General features: G+C 38.6%; 1 protein-coding gene across 8 annotated transcripts in view; it reads left to right on the top strand.

Moving 5' to 3' along the window:
- The first annotated feature begins 709 nt into the window (after nucleotides 1-709).
- LOC129770557 (septin-7) overlaps nucleotides 710-26,739 on the top strand; it is a 134,035-nt gene continuing 108,005 nt past the window's right edge. For 4 of the 8 annotated variants that reach the window (XM_055773469.1, XM_055773468.1, XM_055773467.1 and 1 more), the window contains exon 1: nucleotides 711-928. The gene's annotated coding sequence lies outside the window, so the exon portion shown is untranslated. Of the gene's footprint in view, nucleotides 929-1,154; nucleotides 1,177-26,739 lie in introns of those variants that run through there. The other 4 variants (XM_055773466.1, XM_055773465.1, XM_055773470.1 and 1 more) reach the window with 4 other exon arrangements.

Here is a 26,739-nt window from a genome sequence, read left to right as displayed (position 1 = left end):
GGAGCTCTGAATGCTAATTTCCACTTAAATGCATTTCCTGGACCATTGTGCATTGGATTACACGTGCTCTCAACTTTTTTCGATATTCGTTAAGTTGGTTTCTAACCTAGGTTGCCTAGTGTGTAGATGGCTTAAATTGCGAAAATCAGAAACAGATGACACAGTCGATGAATAAGCGTTAGGTGTGTCTCAACAACTTATTTGCTTCCAACAAAATTAGATTATATTTCTGTTCTGAAGAAATCAAAACAACATGGACTAAATAGAAGAAATCGTATGAATTGTACAACATTCTCTCGATTTTCCTACGGCTCCGCACTTCCGTAAAAACCAAACCAAACAAATTACTAGATTTACGGATTTCTACTAGAATTGGCATCTCTGATTGTCAGGTCTCGTCTCAACAACAAAAAACAAATTCGGAAACGAGCCTCAATACCAACCGCCCATTCAATTTGTGTACTAAACTGTACTAAAAGCTCAAATCGCGTCACTTACCACAGTTTAATTGTTTATATTTTGACGCTGAAACTGCCACTGCTGTCAATTCTAATACATAATCTCTCACACAACACAAAAACGGCATAATGAATAAGAGTGCGAGAGCAAGAGCGAGAACAAGAGTGGCAAATTCTAATCTCTCTCTTGCTCATCAACAGCATCGCGGCCGCATCATCTCTTCTAGCAACAGCACACGGTCAATACAAATCGGGTCCTCAGTCGAGTCGTGAATAACACTGAATAACGGTGTCGTGTGCGTGTTTTCTCTTCGCGCAGAGCGTTCTTCTGTTCCATAATATTCCCACATATAAGAAACACATCCAATACACAGCCTAGTGAAGAAGGGTGAAGAAGAGTCCGTATCACCGCATCCGCACAGTTGTAGAGTGCTCGTTTTAAGTTTTTCGCAATTGTTTGGTGCGTTCTGGTAGGCAAATTGGGTGCCAAAGTGTAGTGCAATAGGGAAGCGATGAGTGGCATGTGAAGTTTCCAGCGGATAGTGAAGGATTGACTGTGAAAACGCGATTTGATTGTGCAGATGGATTCATTTTTCTCCCTCTGGAAAGGAAGGAAGGAAGATTTTTCGATTTGCTGGTGTATATATGGCAGAGTCTGATTGGCGGTGCCTGCTGCGTGTTCTATGCTCTTCGGCTCCTCGGATCTGCGACTGTGTTGGTGAGACGAGGGCAGAGTTGACAGACGACTGTGTATTCCTTGGCCAAAACGATAATGATTGAGCATTTTCCTAGTAAAGATGTTATTGTCTCGAATCGCTATGTGCAATCGATGCCAATGAATCATTGACTACATATTAATGAACGCGCTCCGCTGAATGGATTCCGTGGGGGAGTCAGAAAATCGCCAGACGGTCTATTCATCTGGGAGGGACGGAGGACATTTTCTTGGGGATAGTTTTCTATATTCCCTTTTCATTCACATCTACACCAAAGTAAAGCATGTCGTGATGGGGTGGAGGACATCGCTGAACGGGGCGGGATGAAGCACAACGGGGCTCTGTGTATTCCTGGCTGGGACCTATGCTGGTGTGAGTGGTGTGTGACTCAATTACGCCAACTAAAGCCAGCAGCATACACGGGGACAAGGATTACTATGGGCAGAGGAAGAAAGGAGAAAAGGTCTCTGTCTCGCAGGATGTGCAACGATGGGTATTACAGGAATCCTCCATGGTTCCGGATGTGAAGAGCATGTATCTCCCGGAGCATCGTAATAATGATTAAAACACATTGCTTCATCCCACAAACTTCTAAAGCGCTGCACTATTCAACGTGAGCATGCAAAACCGGCGATAGCCAACACCCTTAAAAACGAATGGAGTGCATATGCTGCTCTGCTGCTGGTGCTGGTGCTGGTCCGTCCGTCAGCACTGTTTTGGGAATGGAAAAAATCAAGGTTACGAATTTCTTTTTCCTTCGATCGAAAAATTGCATCGCGTTCACATTGTCTGGGACGGATTCTGTCGTGTCACATAACTAATAAAAGAAAAAAGTGCACTTGTGATCTACATTGATCAGAAGAAGAAAATATTCAATCACGGGAATTAACAGAGTCGAGAGTTTGAAAGGTTCACGAAACACAATATCCTCATTCAACATATCGATTACATTCGAAAATTACCCCAGCGTGATGGATTCCGCGACCAATTAACCAAAAAAAAACAGACCGATATAAATAACCAAAAATTAGGGTATTAGCAATGCCGCATAAACGACGGTCTGTTGCATATCAAACATGAATCGTTCGAATAATGAAATATAATAAAATTGGAAGGGGAATGGATGGTGAAGCCTCTCGCTTTTTTTTTTCGTGGCGAAATTTGGATCATGTATTTCCGCCTCTAGGGTTCTGCTGCTGCGGTTGAGCTTGACCTTGAGCTTAGACTTCGAAGCACTGTATAGTTCATAGTTATACGCTTGGGCTGATCTTAAAACCATGACCAAAGATGAATTTGCACAAAAAGCTATTGGGGAAAAGCTTGAGGGAAGCTATCCTTACTTATTGTAGGAGTTTTCATGATTTCAAATAGCCTTTTGTAGTTTCCTCCACTTTTCAATGCTTCCATACGTTATCGAAACAACCAATTTGTTTCTTAATATGGGAGCTACATAGAAAAAGATTATCATGCCGTATTGAACCCTTAAAACGTAAAAGGCTTTTCTCAGTATATTCTGTGCAACTTTCCCAGAACAACTAATTACCTCTTTTTCAACAAATCCAGAAAATTATTACATATTACAGATTGCAAAATTTTCGAAAAATATTAGATTTTTGGAAAAATTAAAGAAAACCACGTTTTTTTGAAAAAAATACTACGATCTATAGCTTTTTTTTGAAAGCTGCGAGCTCCTTTCCAAAAGTCGATAGCTTTAAAATACATACGAGATTTTTTTTAAATACTAAGAGCTTTTCGGAAAAATATTATGAGCTGTTTTTGGGGAACAACTAAGAGCTTTTGACGTAGAGCTACGTCTTTCATTAAGGGTGAAAAATCAGAAAACAGGTCACGTTTTTATGAAATAAAGTTACGTTAATAACTATTTTTGTCGTGAACGGATTCTGGCGATTTACATACCAAGCGAATCGGAAATTCCCTGAGATTTGTTTGATATGCTATACAATCCCATTTCCTCATACATTTGTTCTGTCCATTTGTGTGCTTTCCCGAACAGAGCTGTCAATAACGAACAACTTATCGATGAGCAACGAAGGGGAAATCGTAAGATGTAAAGTCTCCGTGAACAAAGGAAAAGAAGAAGAACAAAAGGGAATATTTGCCTATTAAACAATGGATCTTGCCGAGACAAACTTCATTCTTCGTGAGGACACCGACTGGACAACACCGTTGCTGGGCGAGCTGGACGGCGAGGGATCGAATGGTTTTCTCAAGGCAATGGCGGTGGAGGAATAATATGAGGAAAGAGTAGAGTTTTCCTAGGGTCTTTTTGAAGGCTAGAGACGAATGAACTGAAGAAGTCTCTTTAATTCAACAAGGAAAGGAAGGAAAGGCAAACCTTCAGTATCGTTCTAGATACGAAACAATGAACATGCTTGTTCTTGCTTGTTTTGCGCCATCACATGTCTTCGTTTCGGACTGAGCTGCGGACGCGACGAAATTACTCATTCGCTGATGTCTCTGGCATTGCAATCATTGCATAGAACTGACGCCATTGCATTGATGTTTTGAGTTACACATTTGTGTGGGGAATCATCAAGCTAAGCTATCGTCTGCTCACCAAGAAAATAAATGTTCTGGAATGTTGTCAGTGAGATTTGGATTTTTTTTTAGCAGACTTATCTCACTTCTTAACTAGGCGAACCTAGCCAGAATTTTCACCTGCCCCCGGGCTTCTGAATGCCAAAGGGGGACTAGGCTTTGCGGAATGCACGTATCTGCATGCTCGTGCTGTTTCAGTCCTGACCGAGAAATTGTCGGACAATCGCGCAGGTGCTAAGGATGACCGACTTTTGGATGCCGGCCAATTCCTTCTCCATGTTCAACACCTTTAGCGCTTCCAGAAGTGTCTTCGGGACAATTCCAGTTCCAGAGAGAACGACTGGAACAATTCTTGGGACCTCCCTTAGCCCCCACAGTTCCACGGCCAATGGTCGGTACTTGCAGATTTTGCGACCGTGGGTCTCCTCCAGATTCTGGTTCAGTGGAATAGCGACATCGATGATGGTGACTTTGCGGTCGCTCTTGTCGTAAACCATTATATCTGGGCGGTTGTGGTGGATCGAGAGGTCGGTCAGAACAGTGCGATCCCAGTACAGCTTGAAACGGTCATTTTCCAGGACAGGTGCAGGCAGGTACCGGTAGTTTGGTACGTTGTCTTCCAGTAGAGCACATTGGAGCGCCAGTTGTCGATGAACAATACGGGCCACGTTGTTGTGGCGCTCGGTGTAGGCTGCGTTGGCCAAAACGGGACAGCCTCCCATAATGTGCTCTATGTTTTCACCTGGTTGATGGCACATCCGGCAAATGTCATCAACGTCTTGATGCCAGACGTACCGCATGCAGTTTCTCGTCGGCATTATCCTGTCCTGGATGGCTATCATGTCGGCTTCTACTACTGAAGAGAGTTCGCCACGCGTTAGCCACAGATTAGATGCGGCCTTGTCGACGTGTGGCCGGTCCAGTTGATGGGGGTGGGCACCATGCACTGCCTTCTGCTTCCAAGCTGCAATCTTCTCCTCCACTGTCTGCAGATTGCAGTTGAGTTGGTACTCCGCTTGCGCCAAGTGCAGAGCGCTGTATCCTCTGTCGGCGGCGCAGACAGCCCAGTATAGCGCGTTTTGGTTGGCGCGTTCTGCGAAGTACTCACGCAGTTGTCGTACCTGGGCAACACACAATGCAGATATGTCGACTATTCCAAGTCCCCCTTCTTTGCGTGGCAGTGAAACTCTCCAGTGCCGATTGAGGATGGTGCATTCCGGCCTCTTTAAATGCTTTCCTCATCCTCCTCTCAAGGTCCTCTAGGTCAGTTTTGCTCCATTTGACTACACCAAAACTGAAGGTCAGCAGGGGAACCGCGAATGTGTTGATCGCGCGTACCTTGTTCCCCGCGTTGAGGAAAGTCCTCAGGACACAGTTCACTCGACTCAAGAACTTGTCTCGCAGCTCCGTCTTGATGTCGGAGTGGCGAATCCCGGTGAGCTGTCGGAATCCAAGATATTTATAGGATTCGCCACGAACCATGTCTCTTATAAACTCGCCGTCATAGACCTCGTAACCTCCGGATTCGGTAAGCTGCCCTTTCAGCAGATGGACACAGCGGCACTTGTCGAGGCCGAACTCCATGCAGATGTCCCTGCTTATGTCTTCGACAACCCGGATAGCTACACCTAGACGCTGACGTGAATCAGCGTAGACCTTGAGATCATCCATGTAAAAGGTATGGGTCACTTCTTCGTGGGCGCCGTCGCCATACCTTATTTTATAGCCATGACCGTTTCTATTGAGCGTCCTACTAAGGGGGTTCAATGCCAGACAAAACCAAAGCGGGCTGAAAGATTTTATTTTTTATCTTTATTTTATTTTTTATTTTATTTTGGAGTGAGGGAAAAGCCCATTTAAGTGTGGCTTATTCAAACATTTTTTCTTAAATGGGCATAAAACCTCCTCTCTTGAAGCATCAACAGATTATATAATCCTGATGACACAACTTACATCTAACATCAATATATCTTATTCTACTTAATGATAACCTAGACTAAACCAACGGGACACAATATACTAATTCGCATGACGGTAGGAAAACTCTCGCAAAACAGAGATAAGTGTGTGTATATTTAGTTGCTTCAAGCCATCGATGTATGAATATTTGTATGCGTACGTGCGTGCTTCATAACCCGTACGTAAAAATAGTGCATCTTCGCTACGCTGAAACCCCATTTGTAATGATAAATATGAACAAGGTGGGGAGATAGCGGGAGGGAATTATTTACGCTAGGATATTAGTAATGAATCTCTGCTGAGGCAAATATTCAGCCTTTTTTCAAACTGTTTTTTCTCTGTTTTCCGTCATAAAGGCGTTGGTGCCTCTGACATTGCATTGAACTGACGCTATGGTGAAGCAGGTGTTAAGGTTGTGCACCAAGAAATTATTTGGAGAATACCAAGTTATTCAATAAATTATAATAAGTCATTAATTTATTTGAGTTTGCACGCGATAGAGTTTATTTCGCTTATTCAGTCACCAAGAAAGTGAATGTCGTTCTGGAATTTTGTATGTGATTTGGTTTCGCTTGCCAGTAGCAAAACTTTCTCCACTAAGGATGACAGCTGCGCCTATCTCGAGCATGCATTGTTCTTCGAGCACAAAAATGAATCATCAAACAATTATCGTCAAATGATTCTACAACAAAAAAAAACATTTCAGGGCGACCAAACTGGTATTATGGTTGTTTCAAAATTTTCGTAGCATTATAAAACAAAGCCGCAGTTATAAAAAAGCGACTTGAATCAAACTACAGCGTAGTTCTACGTCAACAATGCGGTCGTATCTTGAACACAACCTCCTATAATTTTTTTGAATTTTGAAAAGTGCTACAAACCGGATAAGCCAGATATCCGTTTCATCTCTAGTATCAATGTTTGTTTTATAGTTTGTATGTTTGATTTACTTTATCTCCAAATGGAAATTCTTCTGAATTTTGTTCTTGAAACATGTTCAAAGTTATGCTAAAACTTCAAAAAATGCCATAATAATACCAAGTGGAAAGACCGCCCAAGAATATCAGGTTGAAGGCATGCGTATTTCATAAGGGAAATTGTCGTGGACTGTAATACAAAACAATCCGTACATTGATTTTCCACAAGCTACTTTTTATCAAAAAATTAAATTGGGATCCAAAATGAAAACTACCAATGCTACCCCATTTTACGGTACTTATTTGTTTGAAAACTTACTAGAAACATTTATTCGAAATAATTTATACTCCAAAACATACTTTTGTACTGTTTATTTTTACATCTTAAAAAGTTACGTTATATCGAGGTAAAAGTTACGTTATATCGAGGTTGCCTTATATCGAGGTATGACTGTATAACGTTTTATCTTAGGACTAACCGTTCTCGAGATATAACCATTTCTTTATAGTGAAAATAATGTTAGTGAAATTTCTATACGATGTCGGAATCTTAAAGCCTAGTTTATACGGTGCGATTAAACATACGAGTCGGCCTAGTCAGTTACTGCAGTATAGCTACTCACACCGTGTGAACACATCATGCCGGTAGTGATCCCCGATTTTTGAATCGTTCATCAACTAATCGATTCATCGTCGCACTGAGCGAAATAATAAGTTAGCCTAATATTTCTCATTTGCCAGAAATTGTTTCCCGTTTTAATTACTTGTAATTGAATATTCGAACCGATGTAACTACCTTTGTCATTGAAGTTGCTAGTGGTGCTGCGATAAATAGTAATAGGGCGTATAAAACATAAGCTAAGCATTGTGTAACAAACTTTAGTCTAAATAATGTTAACTCCTATTGAAACTTATGAATTAAAGTTAACTTTTCCATCAAAAATGCATTTTATACAATAGAATAACACGATCTTTTAGAGTTTGTGAAAAAAAATTCTATTTTACAATTATTTACAATACATACTATATACATTTACCGCACAGCTCCGCAAGAAGGTGCGAATACGGTGAAAAATGTTCGATTTTACGTTGAACTGTTTCGGTGTCTTTCTTTGTGCAGTAGATACTAAAACCATACAGCGTAAACCGCCATTTTTCAGTGTGTTAGAATGCTAATTTGATGCGAAGAAGTTAATTTTCATTCATGATTTTAATATTAAAAACTTAATATATCATAATTTATATAATCTACATAATATATCATAATATCAGAGCAGTGCTGGGTCTCTAAATTCCAAATAAACTAAAAATGCCCAAAGGCCTAAAAAATAGTAATATAAAGTAATATTTCTTTCAAAATTTCGAAATGCCTGAAAATATATATAATTTTTTTTTGTACCGCGAAAAACACTCTAAAAATTCTGAAAAAAAATCATATACCTAAAATAGACGTAGGAAGAAATTTGAATGCAAACTAGAGTAGTACTGAATCTCAGAATAAAAAAAAAAGAAATTTAATTTAAAATTAAAATGAAAATTAATTTATTTTTTTTTCAATATTTGATTTTTTGATAAACAAATAGTTTGAAGATATTTATCGATACATCTTAGTAAGATGTACTTTCAGTATGTTTTTCCATATTTTTGTCTCAAAGCTATTGAGAATGGCGTGAACAAAACGAGAAGGTGAATTTTTCACCATAGATCCTATAGTGTACCATATAAGGACTCAAATATATGGTACTACTGCCAAAATGTTTTATTTAGGACTCAATATTTTCCATACAGCTGGTGATTTGGTTTAAGGGCACATTTTACTCCCCCAGACCCCTTTGGAAATATAAAAAATATGTTTTTGTACCGCGCAACACTGGAAAAAAACTGAAAAAAATTACACATATCTAGAAAAGCCGTATGAACACATTTAAATATGAATTAGAGTAGTACTGAATCTCTAAATCCCAAAAAAAAATCAAATTTCTATATTGTTTTAGTAGTACAATTTTCGATAAAATTTTTTTTGATAATTTTTCTTGATACACCGTAGCAAGATGCACATTCAGCATTTTTTTTTAAATTTTTATCTTGAAGCTTTTGAGGATGGCGTGAAATAAACGAAAAAGTACGTTTTTCACTATAGATCTTACGTCAAACCACATAGGAGTTCGAATAAACCGCCAAATTTCTTATTTAATATCCTATACAATATTTGCCATACAGCTGGTGATTTGATTTGGGGGCACTTTTTATTCCCTTACCCGGCCAGGCCCTTTCCGGTGATTTTTCGGTTTTCAAAAAAACTTAAATTTTAACGTCTGCGGCACTAATAAATGAAGTTCGAATGAGGTAATGTTTTGCATAGAGCATATTATCGTGCGAATCAACATTTCGCAGCAGGTTCCGAATAAAAAATCGAGATAACTCTTTTTATTGGCACCCAAAACCATATGTTTCGTCTCGTAGTTCGAGAGTGTCGGTTTTTGACAAAAAAAATAATCGAGATGACACTAGATATCGACGTTTCATGTAATTTTAAGACATTTGGCATCAATTTTTTTTTTTCGAAAATCCCTATTTCCTTTACTCCCATCCCCTTTGGGTGATTTTTCGATTTTCGAGAGACTCAAACTTTGACCGCTTTGCGCCACTCTCCGATTGAGCTGATATGTTGCATAGGGTGTTTTTTTCGAGGTGGTGAATATTTTGTATAGGGTAACTTTTTGTAATTTTCATACCCGTGGTTCAGGTCAGACCATTTAGGTGTTCTCAAAACGTAAACAGACAGACAAAAAATCACTAAAATCATAATCATCTTACAAACAAATTTTGAGAAGAATCTTCTGAGAATAACATCAATTTCACATGAATTATAATAAGTTTCTAATTCGTATGTCATTTTTAGTACGCAATCAATTCAAATAACCCATTCGGAGTGTTTTCGGCCAAGCTACGCCATGTTGTAGTTTGTATCTCTTTCTACGCAGAGGATACGGCTCATTTTGGCTCTTCAAATCACTCATACTGCTTGTAATCTGCGTCTACTATTCGTACGATCACTCCTCATAAGTTCTTGACAGGGTTTTGATTTGGTAAGCAAGCTGACCAGTCTAGAATCTGAAGCCCCTATTGATTAAATAATGCCATAACTCTCCGGATTTTGTTAATTGATGCCAAATTACCCACTTATCACGGTGTATTTGATGCAAAAACAGAAGTAAATGATTCTGTTCGTTCAATATTGATTTACTCCCGAAGCTGAATGAAATTGTCTCTCTGATGAGCATTGTTTACATGTCGTTATATATTGATTCCACCGAACGATACAAATTATGCAATTAATTAAACACACATCGGGCGTTCAACTTTGTGATCGTTCCCAATCGAGCATTCGCCTGGCTTTGAGCTAAATTATTACATTATACAATTATTGAAAAATTGTCTCAATTGCGATGGCTCACCCAATATGCGAGAAATGCTGGCAATAAAACGAAAACATGGTTTTTAATGGCATTTTCAAAATGAAATTTGTTTATAACGCTAACTTTACTATCATGGTTTGCGAAGCGAAAATAGATTGCAACAACAGATCAGATGATCTTTGATTTGCGCTACATATAAAGGTCCAAAGACAACAACATTCCTCGCGAAGTTTGGCCTTGAAAAAACGCACTCAACAAACAAGTTTGGAACGTCGGACCGAGCGAAAAAAAACTCCCCTCGCTTCTCTGCACTATATGCTCCGATACCTAAAAACATACCACCCTCTCTAGAGTGTGTGTGTCCGGTAGATCAAAATTGAGCATTCTTAATGACACCCCGAAAAGCATACTCCAGTCCTGAAGAACGACGATTGTTAGCCCTCGGTAAACCCCGGTTTCGCTTTGTGTAATCAATAGCAGCAGCAGCAGCAGAACCGAGTGTAGTGGAGTGTGAGGCATGGACTAAACAACACCGCTATATGGTTCAGAAGTGTGCGACGATGCCCACACGAAGTGTACCCAAGCGGAGCGAAAGTCCCTTCCAAAAGCTGTGTTTATTATTTCGTTAGGAAAATTCACTTCCTTGCCACACTTCTCGACCATTAACAATAAGGGGGAGCGCACGCCAGTGAATATACCCTGGTTGTGTGTCGGTGGTGGGTTCTGGTGACCGCCGGTGACCGCACGACAAGCACAGGACTCGAAGGAGGAGAAAGGTGGTTGTGAATGTTTTCCGCTGTCGACGTGTCGCGCGCGTTTCGTTGTGACGTTTCAACAAAAGATGTTTGTAGCGACGCACACATACACACACACACGCGCACACACACGCACACAAAACGCTCTGACGGATGCCGGACGAGAAGTGAAACCGAAATCCAGTTTAAATTAATCAATCATCTTGTTTCGTTGCCTTCGCCGCTTTTGCTGATAACGTGTGCGATTCGATATGCTGACTCTGGCTGTTTACTCGTATTTTTTTTCGGACCCATATTACGAGATTGGCGGTTACGGCAAAACTTTCACACGGAATGAATCGAACAAAAATTCATCAAAACACTTTCAGCGATTGTAAGCGCACGATGATTGGTAGCGCGAAAGACGTTGTTTCTCTCGAAGTCTTTCCGACATCCACGAATCTGTGGATGATGAGAAAAAGACGCCCGACGAGCCCCAAGAGCAGGTAATTTTCTCTTCGAGAGGTAAACTCCTATTGCGCTGGGTTAATCTAATTCATATTTGCAGCGCTGTGAAAATTCCACCACCAAAGCACGAAACTATTAGTTGTTCTGCGATTGTGTGTTTCTGTTTCTCCTTCTACATTTGCAGAAAGCGTCGGATATCAACATGAGTAGAATCTCGGAAAAGAATAATTAATGAGGATGGCAATCAGTGATGCAACTAATTTGTGACGCAACGAAATTATGGGATTCTGAATAAGAGAGAGAGAGAGAAAGGCAAAGAGGAAACCTGAAACGTTTGCATGTTTACGATTTATGTTGCCACGTGGTGATGGAAATTGCTCGATTATAGTTATTTCCGGGCGCATAAATTAAATAATGGCTATAGAATGGCAATATACTAGTTGTAAAAATTTCTATGACTGTTCAACGGAGAATATAAACGATTGAAAACAACATTTTTATTAGAAAAAGTTGACACTTGTCATCGATTGGACTTCGCCAATAACGGCTACAGTGATACAAACTCGAAATCGTAAACCTCCATGCAGGTCTCTTTTCTCTTCTTTCGAAAGTCTAAAACAATCTTTCGGAACATTCTATTTAGATAAAGTCATAGTGTATGACACTATGACTTTATCTAAATTTCTTTATCTGCGTTTCACAACTATAGAACCACTCATTTCTTCTGAGTTTTCAGAGTTATGTGAGGAGTCGGTTGAATTGAAGTATATAGTGTAAGATATAACAACTATCTTCATTTAAAAGACTGGCTATTTGAACTTCATTGTTGTGTTCAGACACGATACATTCAAAAAACAAAAAATCCAGTGTTTCACAACTATAGAACCAGATCGAAAAACTCTCACTCCTTTACAAAATAAACGTCAATTTCACATGAATTACAATAAGAATAAAATTCTTAGGTCATCTTTAGTTCTCAATCAGTTCAAATAATCCATTCGGGGTGGTTTTGACCAAGCTGTGCCATGTTGTAGTGTGTATCTCGTTCTACGCAGAAGAACTGCTCGTTTAAGCACTTCAAATCACTCATACTGCTTGTAATCTTCAACTACAATTCGTACAACCACTCCTCATAAGATCTTGATAGGTTTTCGATCTGGTAAACAAGCTGACCAGTCCAGAATCTGAAGCCCTTATTCATCAAACCAAACCACTACAACATGGCACAGCTTGGTCAAAACCACCCCGAATGGATTATTTGAACTGATTGAGAACTAAAGATGACCTACGAACTTGATTCTTATTATAATTCATGTGAAATTGACGTTTATTTTGTAAAGGAGTGAGAGTTTCTCGATCTGGTTCTATAGTTATGAAACACTGGAATTTTTGTTTTTTTTAATGTATCGTACCTGAACACAACAATGAAGTTCAAATAGCCAGTCTTTTAAATGTAGATAGTTGTTATATCTTACACTATATACTTCAATTCAACCGACCTCTTACATATCTCTGGAAACTCAGAAGAAATGAGTAGTACTATAGTTGTGAAACGCAGTGTATGAGAGTGAAACAAGCTTGCTTTCTGTTTCCAGAATAACTCATACTAGGGTGACCATCTGTCCTGATTTAGTAGGACATGTCCTGATTTTAAGGTCTATTTGGGGCGTCCTGATTTATTTTTCACAATCTAGCCCTTGTCCTGATTCTTATAGGAAATTCAATTTTGTTGCAGAATCAGAATTTTTTTCAGTGTATTATGTTTTTAGTAAAACCTTTTTTATTGAAGACTAAAGTTTTGTGAGCATATACAAAGTAGCAGTTGGATCTTCTTCAAGAACCTTTAACTATTTTCATTTAGAGATTTTGTTTCGCTGGTCACGTTGATGTTTTTGTGTTTTGGCTCGATATTCCAAGTTATTGCGTCAGAAGTATCCCTTTTTCACAAAAGAACTTAAGGATTATGAGACCAACGTTGCATATGTGATTCATAAGTGTCGGTGGCTCATAGCGGTATCCAGATTTAGGCATTTTGTTGATACAGAATTTTTAAATTAAAAATTGTAAGGGTTTGCATCTAGGACACGACCGCATATTTTTTACGTAGAACTACGCAATTATATTATACAATTCACTTGTTTACCACTTCGAATACTATTTTAGAATGCATCGAAATTTTTGTAATAGATAATGTTTTTCGTTACAAATAAACTTGATGAACGTCCTTTTACGTTTGATATGATGCATAGGACTACCAAACTATGTGAACGGAAGAATTGTCAAACGATCATTGTGTTTTACATTTCTCTCTGAAATTATTGCACATCTCATGTTTACGTAGTTCTCGAACCGCGAAAGTTCATTCGCCTCTAGTATCTGAAATTACGATTTTCCTAGGCTTCTCAGTTTAAAGTACGTTTTAGGGAAACATATTCTGGTCTGCACAACGACAAGCGAGTACAAAAGTACTCAACACCAAAAATACCCTCGACTTGCATGTATTTGCGAAACAGATTCCCCCAGGCACATTGATTTTGAAGTCCGTGTTAGGGAAACACAGCTCGGTGGGAACAAAGATACCCCCGGCATATTTGCAGAGCGGATTTCCACAGGTACGTCGATTTGAAGTCTGTGTTGGGGGAACCGTAAATCGGGTCAATCAATACTGGGCAGTTAGGGCGTTTAAATAACGCTTGACATTTTACAGTTATTCAATTGTTCATCTCATGAAAAATAATATTTTATTAATTGTGATAGACGCGTAGAAATATTTCCTATCAATTGATGCTAACATTTTTCCGATCTGTTAAGAAATGTTCGAGTTATATGCATTCGAAATACGAGTAGGGTTAGCACACAAATCGGCAGAACAAATGTATGAGAAAAAAGGAAGTTCTTCCAGTTTACATGAACTTAAACCGTTTAGAGATTAGCGCATTGTAATGTATAGCATATCAAACAAATCTTAGAGAATTTCCGATTCGATTGTTATGCAAATCATGAGAATTTGTTCACAGTGAAAATAGTTATTAACGTTAACTTTATTTCATAAAAACGTGACCTGTTTTCTGATTTGGTACCCTTTCTGAAAGACGTAGTTCTACGTCAAAAATATGATGAGGAAAAGCATATCCCAACATCGAAACATTGCCGGAATACTCGATTGGCACCCACTTCCAAATCCATGTTGAACTATGTGGTGCAGAAATCCAGTCGCCCAGAAAATTTGGGTTGCAGAAGGAGCTCTTGCGTTTCATACCCGTGGCTTGTACTTTGGTACCGTCATCCGGGGGCAAATGGATCACTGGGGTGAAATTGATAATTTTTTGAAATTTATTTAATTTTGAAAGTATTAGTATTATTTGAAGAAATTTCAAACTTTTTTATATGACACGTTCAATAATCATCTGTGGGTGCTTTTCGTCAGTGGTTGTCATCAAATCGCTTCTACTTTGAAGGCTCATTTCGTTTCATTTGAGAACCCTTCAAAGTATTATCGGAATCGGTCCACGGGTTCCGGAGATACGGCGGAAACAAGTTCTAGGACCATACATTCCAGAACCCAAAACAACACATTGTGGGTATCAAATTTCAGGTTTTTTTTCAAAAATAGCATATTTGTAATTGTGATGAATTCAAGACTATATTACATCATTGACGTAACCCATATATGTTCCGGATCAGGTTTCCGTAGATGTGACCACTTTATGGCTAGAACCAAATCGCATCATGCGACATATCAAACTTCATGATTCGTCAAAAATAGCTAATTGGTGACATTTTTAGGGGTTTTGACAACATTAGAATACCGATCTCAAAGTGATCTTCAACTCAAACTTTGAATCGAGATATGAGAAAGGCACTACATCTTTAGGTGGATTAAATCAGATTTGGTTTCCTTAAACTCTTTAATTATAATTTATATTACCACTAGCTGTACCCTGTCACGCTTTGCTGTGGCACATTGAGGCATGATTGAGTTGAATTTTCCTTTTTTTTTTATTATTTTTCGAGTTTTTGACGCGTACACAACCGAACAGAACATTTTTGTATATATAGAGATAGATGAGGGAAATCGACAAATTTTAAATCATTCCGAAACATAATTTCAGTTCACGATTTTGTCAAATACTTGGAAAAAGATGTTTCCATCACATAGAACTCATATTTGATACGAAATGGTCGATTTTCATAAGAAGCTTTATTTCAGAAACGTACTATGGCCATATAAAAGATCATTTTTCTCCAATTTTTCAAATTTTTTATGCCTTAACAACATTCCTCGGAGTAAGATGTATATTGTGTTCAACTTTGAGCTCAATCGGTTCCGCACTTTTCGAGTTTTTGACGCGTACACAAACGAACACAATATTTTTATATACAGTGGAGCCCCGATTATTCGCGGTATAGTCGGGTTAGCTCACCGCGGATCACGAAAATCGCGGATAACACAACAAATGACTAAAAATGAGGTGCAAACACAAAAAAAAAACAGATATTTCAGTATGAAAACAATGTTTTATCAATATAGGAATCATTGAACTATCCATCTGTAAGGTCGTGTACACCAGTAGTCAAATAAGTGTGAAAGTCATGACCAAAACAGAAGAACAAAAACCTACTACTCATTGTCAAATTTAGGGTAGGTTCATAGAATTACTATCGAACTCGCTTTCGCGGATAAACCGCACCGCGGATCATCCGCTCGCGGATAATGGGGGTTCTACTGTATATAGAGATAGGTAAAGAAATCAGTGATTTTCCAAAATAACGTTCAAGGAAATTTGTCAACAAAACATAGCATGACGTTTTATAACCTTTTTAAAAATAATTGGGTATAGATTAAACAAAATATTTCGGAAAGATTTTATTTGTTCTAAAAATCACGATCAATCTCCCCCTCTTCGATTTATCGCCCAAGAAATATGTTGAATAAATAAATTTCACGTGTTTTTATTTATTTCTAACTCAAAGAATCATAATGGTTTGGTCATAATCGTAACTGTGACAGGTGTCCTGATTTTCAACTCCGACCAGATGATATCTCTAACTCATACTCATATTCGTACAGTGGTTGAAATTTCAACTCGATTTCGAAGGCGTTGATCTTTTTTAAAATTCCATCTTTAGTATGGTAACCCTTGTTCATTGCAACTGTCTTTAGCTGACATTCACTGGGATTCGCGGTTTTTTTTCTGTGTATTTGGATGGAGTATTCATCCATTGTTTCTTCAAGTGGTTTTCGAAATCGTTGTTTTTATAAATATGATGGTTCTCAAACTTTCCGACTCAGAATACTTCCATTGCTTTTGTTAGGATTGATGTCGGGAGATTGTAGGAAGTATCAGAAACTTTTGAGCATTCATAATGTAACCATGTGCAAACGTTATGTACCTTGTGCTTTGGGTCATTGCCTTGGTAAAATTTGAATCGTTGATTCAATCTGAATTTGTTGACGCTTTGCTTCATATTTTCCTTCGGGATGTTCAAGTGTTCATTCTGATTCATTACACCATTGAATAAAAAAAAGTTTGTAATGTACCGAACAGGAACAACTATGATGCCCGAGAACAGAGAAAAAAAAACGTTTGTCAGAAAAACAAATCAGTAACTTCAATTCAGATAGCAAACCTTTTCACTGTCATATGACACTATGACTTTATCTAAATAGAATGTTCCGAAGGTTTGTTTTCGACATTCAGAAGATGGGAAAAGAGATTACGATTTCGAGTTTATATCACTGTATGTGAGTTTTAACACGAATTCAATATTATCCCGAAAGCCCTTCTTCGTTCCAAAGACTATTTACCACCAGGTGATCATAAAGACTTTGTTTAGCTTCAGACAAAGTTAAATCTAACGGAGAAAAACTGAGAATCGTCGTCCCACGTTGCTGAGAGGTCTTATCAGTTAAGAAAAAAAATATGACAGTTGGCCTGGCAAAACTATTTTTTTGGCGAAGACTGGCAAAAAATATTATTGTCTCGCCAAAAAGTAGTTTGGTTTGGTTTGACCCCATTTATGCCAAGCGTTCGAAATATCGAACAACAACTTCGATCATTTTTCATGTCTTTGGAAAGCAAACATATGGTAAGCCAAAAATAGTCAATGTTTTGGCTACGGAGACCCCCGACTATGAAATTATTATTGGTGAAAACAAACATAAAATTTGGGAACGAAACTCATTAGTACAAATATTCGGATTCAGAGGCGCAAACGATTCGCAATGAATTAAAAGTCATTTGAGCAGATTGTCAAATTGATTGCTTGCTGTCTTGAGTGCAACTGAGATACTGAACTTATTAAACATCCAAGTAGTTTATCAGTATATCTTACCAAAATTACATCTCCAACACAATTTCCCAACGAAATAATCTAACAATTATGCTATGCAGCATCTTTCGCAGATCGGCAACAGAAAATCTGAATCGAATCGGTTGCGTGGTGACAATAAGCGATAGTGATAGCAACCGCAGCGGAATAAATTTCCACCTTCAGTTTTCAACCGAAGAACACAGCTCTCACCGCTGGAAAATACTTTCTTCATATTCAGCTTGAAATGTGCTGAATTTTGACGCCATTTTGAACGTGTATACAAAATTAGAATTCACGAAAATTAAATGATCGGTCGGAAAAAGGGGTCAATTAGCTCGACAACAATCCTAAATTCACACAAGCGAATCCCACACGTTTCATTATTTCGGATATTACTCCAGAATGCGTCCAACTTCTGACGCAGGACAACATCCGACCGCAAATATTAGATAGTGATGTACACAGTTCTGGTAGTTATTACTAGCGCATCTGGTATTTTGATCTTGGTTTTGAAATTTCTCGGTGACATTCAGTCAGCATACACAGGAATTTGCCTAAAATGTTTTTTTATGGAAAACAGGACGCAATAATGTGTTTTTCGATTTGCGATTCTGCACTGCTTTGATTCGGAAAACCATCTGCATCAATTATTTGAAGAATGGTGACTAAGCTACATTGCGCACAACGATGGCTTACGAAAATTCCGAACACGGCTCGAACATTAGCAGAAATTCGAAAGGTGCTAGGAGTTACTAGAGCAACTGTTTCCAACCACTTCCACGCCATGGGAAACATCCACGACTGTAAACGTTTTTTTTTGTATTTTCGAGCCAATTTTCGAAATTAGGAAACATGTGATAGTCGTTGTGGGCTACTTCTGGAAGGGCTTGGAGCACAGCCATATCCGAGTTAGCCTAGGAATGTTAGCCTATTCTCTTTTCTTTTCCGGCGTTCCCTTCCGGTCTATTGATTGACAATAATTTTATATTAGCGGAGAATTGAACCGACACAATACAGAGTCTACCATTTTGCCGTTTTCAATTTTCAGGATTGGTTCTGGATTGTAGGCAGTATGTACCTCGCGCCTTTCAAGTAGATTTTTTTCTGAGAAGGATTCCCTAACAAACTTCGGATCTGCTCCGCAGTTGCTGGGTGTCTTTTAGTATTAAGCTTAGACCTTTCTTGAGAAAGGCGTTTCCATTTGTGGAATGAAAGAAGGCAATCATTTAAAAGTGAGGTATCCGCCATCATAAAAAATGCAATCAATTACCAAAAACTTTGAAATGAATCCTAAACCAACACGAACTGTCCCCAAATGAGTATTCGTTTTGTTTTTCTATCAATTTCTGATTGAAATTACAGTATTATTTGGTATTGGTGGCTAATGTCATTCATTGCTCAAAGAGAAAGTTAGCTACTAAACATAAATCAACAACAGTAGTATGCTGCTTATTTGAAAAAACGCAGTCTCGATAAATGATAGTATCCTGAAAAGGTCAATTTGAAACATTCTTTCAATGTTCGTACTCTATGAGTGAATCTATTTTTCGCATAGCTGAATAATGTTTAAACCATGAATAAGTTATTTTGCCTTCAATTACTCAGAGGCGTTCTATATAACACCGTTGAAAACATTATCATTGATATTCTTTTCTCAACAGAGCACACACTGTCGAACGATATTTCCTAAGGAATTGCCACAACTGAAATATATGGCCATTAATTAACCCTCTCAGCGGCCTATACGACGCTCTATGACTCACGCCTACAAAAGCGCATTGAACGACTTACACGATAGAAATCGTTTTTCATTGAGAGGAGCTGGATATTTCCCGCAATTCCATCACTCAAAATAAATCATCCAAAAGTCAATCGGTTTGAAGGACCGCGCACATCGTGCACCACTTATCGCCCATGTTCCGAGGAAAGGTCCCGCAATAGTTTATCGATATAACACAGAATGAATGACGACTTGTTGCTTTCTTATCGCCTCAATACTCATTACTTTTTCCTATCGCCTCGAAAGGGAAGAGAAAGAGGATGCACTATGGGTGCGGTGTCTGCGTCCATGTGTGTGTGTATGTGGTGAAACCTGTTTGAGCTCATTCACTTAGCTCTCCGCTAATGTGAAATGATTGTCAATCAATAGACCGGAAGGGAACCCCGGAAAAGAAAAGAGAATAGGCCAACATACCACTCGGATGGATATGGCAGTGCTCCAAGTTCTTCTTCTAACACCGCCCAGCAGTAAACCGGGCCGACCGTGTTTGGCATTGCCAAATAGCGCGAACAGTAGTCTCTCTGCCATGTCCCGAGGGCACGTGCGATATGGCGATATGGTGAACATCCGTCATCGTGAGTCGCGAGCAGTGAACTCGTTCCCCCCATAATCCGCGCTGCCACGACGAATCAGGAGAACCATGATTATGTTTCGTTAATTCTTTTCTTTCCTGCTTGATTTCATTTCTTCACTCCGTTCAGAAAAAAAACCGCTACAATGGTGGGCTTATAATTAGCACAATAATCCGTTTTTGTATGACATGTATAAACATACGTGCGATACGATACCCATAGCAGTTTCATGTTATAAGTAATGCGTAGTCTAATTATGCCTTTGGGGAAATATTTTCTTGTCGGAAATTCAATTTCAATTTTGTTTAAGGGAAGTATTCTAGTGTAGAGGCACGAATTTTGGATGATTTTTCGAGCTCTGAACAAATAAAACAAATAATATATTTTGCAATGCATCGTTTTACTTTTTGTTTATTTTACATTTAAGAATACAAAAGAAATCAAAAGAAAAACAAAAATCAAAACTTAAAAATTTACAAACTTGTAAAACGGGATATTCAAAAAACCAATGCCCTGGCGAACATCGTCCTTATGGTAATCCGAAACCAAATTTCCAATTATATTATTTTTATATCCCATTTGTTTATTAATGTAACAGAGCCGGATTTAAATCTTGTACATATTACTTGTTTTATCGTATCTATAAATTGTACATTACACAGTAGCCAAGAGCATTCCTTCTATATCATATCGTAAGAGTATTCCCTTCTATACCATTGCATATGATACGTTGCACAGTAGCCATTTAGGCGTAAGAGTATTCCGTCTGTTCTTCCTTTGTTCTGTTGGACCGGACAGCGGAGACAGTTGATATGATCATTGTTGGGTTATAAATAGCACAACAGCCCGATGTTTCTGACAAAGCAGAACAGTTGAATGGATGAATCGATCTTCATTCGACCGTGGATCGATCTCCATCGCTGATGATTGTTACGTGGACGAAGTTATTTTATAATAACACAAAGGTGGTCAATTGAGGGCCCTGAGTTTTGAACTCACAATCGATCGGTTAGTAAGCGAACGCGCAACCAATGTGGCTACGAAGACCCCCAGTAAAATTTTGCAAGAATAATAGTTAATTTGTTATACGATAGAGAGATGTATAAAGATATATTCATATTAAATTTGAAATAAATCGAATCAGTAGAACTTGAGACGTAATGTACACCAGCTTGAAAAAAGTAATTTCGAGAAAAACGTTTTTAACTAAGGGGGGACCCCTGTCTGGAAGTATTTTGGTTATTGTTTAAAGTATATTTGAGGATGGATTTTCCATTGCTGGATACACGAATAACGATTATTACGCTGTTGACAGCTGCAAAAATAAAAAAATCGATTTATTTGGCCTTCTAGAACGGGGACCCCTTTAATCGCTGTTGCAAAAAATGCTGAATTATGTTTGGTCACACAATTACTGATGATGATAATTATGACGTTTCGAATTATAGTCGGCTCTCTGATGGTTCGGCTGCTCGTTCCAATTTCATAATCCCTCACTCTCCTATCGCGAATTTCAGCTGTAATGAATTAAATGTTTTTTGGTAGAGAAGGTTGTTCGCAGTTTCCAAACATACGGAATCGCGTTGTGAACAAATTTTCTCAAACGGCCGATGAGCTGACATAGTAAATACTGAGGGTTCTCCTCCGTTTTAGTTTTTTTTGGTTTACAGAGTACTTTTGCAATCGGCTAGACCAGCACATGACGATAATTGATCTCTGGTAATTTTAAAATCCAAAATAGTGACTATCGGTTTGCTAAAAAAATAAAGGATGTTGCATCCAAGACACGACACATTTATGACGTAGGACTACACTTCTATTTTATTCCAGTCGCTTCTTTATAACCTCGGATATTATTTTAGAATGCTGCGAATTTTTAGAAACAACTGTTCAATAGAATGGTTTGTTCGCCATGATTTTTTTTTGTAGAATCAGTTGACGATATTTGATTGATGATTCATTCTTGCCCACGCAGAGCAATACACAAGCTGATAATATGTCATTGAAAATTTATCTCGAACGCTATTCCGGTGCCTTTTTTCGCAGTTGAAATACACTCGGCTACAGGCGATTATATACTTGTTGCACCAGCACCATTATTCCACATCTCATTACTAAACCAATCTCTCTTTGGCACCACATTGAGATAACAGCAATTCCAATACTTGCAAATATCAAAAATCTAAATAAAAATGCTAAATGTTATTTAGTATTGCCTCGGTGGAATCACACCATTAGACATCGCTCGCACAACGTGAACCAAGCGACTAAATATATAAACACTTCCATCATTTTGCTCTATTCTCAAAAAAAAAAAAACGATTTCTGTTAATATTACTGGACTCGAAAAAAGTTGCACTACTTTCTGATACTCGAAATAAGCGCAGTTGTCCTTGGTGAAGAAAGTTCTGCTAAATCATATACAAAATTTCAGAACGACATTTGTTTGTTGGTGATTAAATAAACGAAATAAACTCTTTCTGTTAATCTTAATAACCTTGAAAAGAGTTGCATTGTTTCATTATGGTCAAAATTAGCGTTGATGTCATCCTCGTTGGAGGCAGTTTCGCGACTGGCACGCGAACCCAAATAAATCGTAGCATTCCAGCACGACATTCACGATGATCTAGCTTATGATTTCCTAAATAATTATGTGACGCACAACCTTAACGCCTGCTTCGCCATAGTGTCAGTTTGATGCATTGATGCAGTGTCAAAGGCACCAACGATGCCCTTATGATGAACGAAAACAAGTGATGTTCATTGCTTCAAATATAAGAAAAAACTATATATTAGCCTCAGAAGAGATCCATTATTCATATTCTAGCGCAAATATTTTCCTTCCGCTATCTCCCCTTGCTACTGGCATGCGAAATAAAATTACACACAATTGTGTAGCTCAGAACCTTATTTCAATGGCGTCAGTTCGATGCAATTGGTTCGACTATAGAACGAGACTGAAAGTTTGCCACAGCAGAGATCCGTTACTTATACTCTAGGCAAATACTTCTCTTCGTTGCTCTTCGATAAGTTGCTCGTTATTGTCGGCACGGGTAGCTAGGCTCACAAACGAGCAGAGCAAATTTATGGGAGAATGGGAGAAATCTAGTTCTAATCAATTTAAATTATTTACACAACAGGGAATTGTAATGTATAGCATGTCACACAAATCATAGAGAATTTCCGATTCGTTTCGTATGTAAATCGCTAAAATCCGTTCGTGGCAAAAAATAGTTATTAACGCTAACTTTATTTCATAAAAAACGTGACCTGTTTTCTGATTTGGCCCCCCTAATGAAAGACGTAGTCCTACGTCAAAAAAAAATCGGAAGTCAACGGGAAAAGGCCGAGAGACACCACAACTTATTTTGGAACCGGCTCGAACAGCGGATTGCGAGCAATGATCTTCTGAGATCATTTGCGAATCCGAAATGAGGACTTCCGGCTAGCCAAACTGAACGGGATTATTTTGGAATTCAAAATGTCGACGTCCGGTTGGCTAAACGACCCGTAAGTCAACTGGAAATGACCATGAAACTACACAAGGATAGTATTTTCGGAATCGGCACGAACTGCGATCTTTGAGGTCATTTTGTAATTCTAAATGGTTACTTCCGGTTAGAAAAAAAACGAACAGGATATTTTTCTAAAATTTCTGAGACTCCACATGTATGTTTTTTAAAATAGTTTCGACAAGCGGAAGTTAAGTACCGTTCTGATTCATATTTCGAGCAGCTTCATATTTCGGACAGCTCAATATTTCGGTCACTTTGTTATAACATCTTGAAATGCTTAATGCGCTGATGATATAACTATAAAATAATATCAAAATTGATTCTTTAGAGCAACCCCTTGGATTCACTATCATTTTATATAGGAATCATACTTGTATTATAGAATAATATTTACGCAAAAATCTAACAACACTACTCATTATAGTGTTTGTGTATGTGACGTTCGCTTAGCCTGATCATGTAGAATTTAACCGTTCATCAACATTTAAATTTCTCTCATGTTTCATGTATTCACGAATTAAGAAAGCGAAATTGGCACAAAAGGATCATGAAAAAAAGACGAAACTATGTAACAAAAATGAAGAATCAAGATTCAAGCTATGTGAATAACCTTGAGTTATTTCATTACTTTGAACAACAAATAATATATAATTTTCATACAAGCAATAGAATCCGTACGGTATTTTAAACCATGAAGCTACAACACAAAGAAACATCAATAAACGACAATCATTTTGGGGGAAATAGGGAAAGGCGTGAATGTTTGCAAATATTACAAAAGAGGTTGCTGAAAATTATTTAAAGTTAATTGGAAAAAAACAAGTGTTGACGGTTCTGTTACAAGTTTACAAGCCATCAATGTTTCTAGACAATTTTTCAATACATTTGTGTGTGCATGAAACGAACCGCGCAGAAAGAGGAGGGTTCATAGATGAACCCTGTTAGCACGTATGTTTGATGTCCGGCAAGGCCCCACATATGTTGTGAGCAGCGCTCTCAATTTCGAAAATGTAATAAACACAATTGTTATTGTAACCAGGAACAGCATTCCTCGGTTTTGCATTTGCTTGAATTGAGAAGATATGGTGATTGGTGGTATTTTCTTCCCTCCCTGTTTGTTTGTTTGTGTTACACGGGAACGGATGAAGATAATCTGCTGTGTTGCCCATATTTGTTTATTTGGTTGTTCTTCCCGCTACAACCGCCATTTCCACTGGAGGATGGAAATTATAAATCGTAGTTTGAGATGTCGAATCAGAACACACGAGAGAAAAGTTCACGGTAGAAAATAAACCACAAACAAAATATCTTGTTGTCAACTCCGATACTATTTCTGCATCTCATTTCCAGAATCTGTTTTCACTCTATTCTCATTGCGCTGTACCCCGCCACATCCCGGAACCCCGGGATTGTCTTCTCAGGCCACTCGAAAAATAAACTCCATTGACAGCAGCACACAGCAAAAGCCACATCATCTCCCATCATCCACTCGAAGCTTGAGCGTGAACAAATCGGTTCATTGTTTGAATTACTCCACATTTACATTTCCCTCGTCTCACCTCCACCACAAATCCTCGCCCGACTTTTGGTCCGGAGCATAAAATGCGCACCATCAGCAGCAGCAGCACACGAGAGTGGCTTTATGTATGCATCTTATAGTGCACTTCGAATGCATCTTGCATTCATTATCACTAAAACTTATTCGCCTTTCTTCAGTTGTCGGTTTCCCATTATCTTGCTCTCTCTCTCGAAAGCGCGCGCCATGAATGGAGCTGGCGCTTGCCACGGAAGCCATCTCCTCCGTCGGGATAACCCTTACCGAGTCGACAGTTTTCCTAGTCGTCCCTAGGCTCAAAACATTCCGAAACCACCACAGAACCACATACATATTTGATAATGAAGTTTCAGCTTCATGGGTAACAAAAACTAAATAAACACATGAAGTCATATAAGCGTGGAGTAATCCCGAGGTGCTGCTCCTTCCCGGCAAGGATGAAAACTGTTTTGATAGCATTATTATATCGGGAAGTGTTCAAGCGAATCAGAACACCAAAATGTTCTGGGAGTTGGAGCTGCTCTAGCATAACGAAATCCGAATGAGAATATGTAAACAAGCGCTATTATCGTTCGTAGCTTCTTCCTCTTCTGTGGGGGCTGGAGGCTGTTCTCTAATTATTCGTTGATGCGTTCCGAGTAAACAATAATGAGGAGATTTTACGGAGTGCTTGTATGTGTGTGTGAAGAGCTGGAAAATCATTCTTTTGGGGTAGAATATTTTGTTGGGCTAGTGAGAGCCATCATTGCCAATTTCGAGCCAGTCTATAACAAAGCTATTCGTTCAACTTCAAGAGCCCTTCTCACTTTGGAGGCCGTTGTAATTTGACTGAACGATATGGCAATATTCCGCGAAGGACGTACGACCATTTGTTTCTACAAAGCAGACATAACATTCCGAGGTTCTATCCAAAAGAGGCCCGTCTCGTTCGAATAATTGATTTGATTACCAAAGTACTTCGGGTAACTGATAAAACTTTAAATAACACCAAAGCGAAATAGTGCTGAATCGAGGAGCATGAAGGTGAAAAATAATTGTACCATCACAAAAACACCTCGTAGAGGTTGCTGTGTGAAATAGGTCTTATGGAGCACGCGTTCGACGTCGATGAGTACTTTTTCTGAAGAATCGTTCATCCGTCGCAACGTTTATACCGTATTCATTCCAATATCATGCACTATGATCTTGTTCTTGACCGGTAGTCGATTCTTCAGCAAGCGGACAGCTTAAGAAAAACCGGTTGAACAATGAGAACAACCATTGTAATATTGCATTTACAGATTACTAGGTCTGTCCGATAAGTACGATAAGTACAAAAAGTTTGGAAAAGTGGCAATTTTCTTCTCAACATAGTTTCCTTTTAGCTCGATACACTTCACCCAGCGATGCTCCAACTGCCCGACGAGTGACTTTTTCAAGTTTGGAAGCAAAAAAAAAGTCGCACGGGGCCAAATCTAGAGAATATGGTGGATGGGGCAGCAGTTCGTAGTGCAAATTTGGTCGTGCTGACGGCGAAATTTCCCTTTTTTCATTTTTCTAAAATCCGCGGACACGCTCGCTTCCACACACGGTCAAAAAAAAAAGTACAAGTCCGATTCGGCTGAAATTTTGACAGTAGCCGTTTACGAGAATGTACTAAACGGTATTTCTTGCGAAACTGACACCATTGGGCGATGAAACTAAGTTTTTATCGGACCGCCCTCGTACAATCCCCTTAGCTAGATTTGCACACAAGCATGCAATTGCTATTTGGATGCGAATTCTCTTCACCT

The sequence above is a fragment of the Toxorhynchites rutilus genome, chromosome 2, assembly GCF_029784135.1.
Source record: "Toxorhynchites rutilus septentrionalis strain SRP chromosome 2, ASM2978413v1, whole genome shotgun sequence".
NCBI lineage: Eukaryota > Metazoa > Arthropoda > Insecta > Diptera > Culicidae > Toxorhynchites > Toxorhynchites rutilus.
Note: the sequence above shows the minus strand (reverse complement) of the source record. Positions and strands in the feature narration are given on the sequence as shown.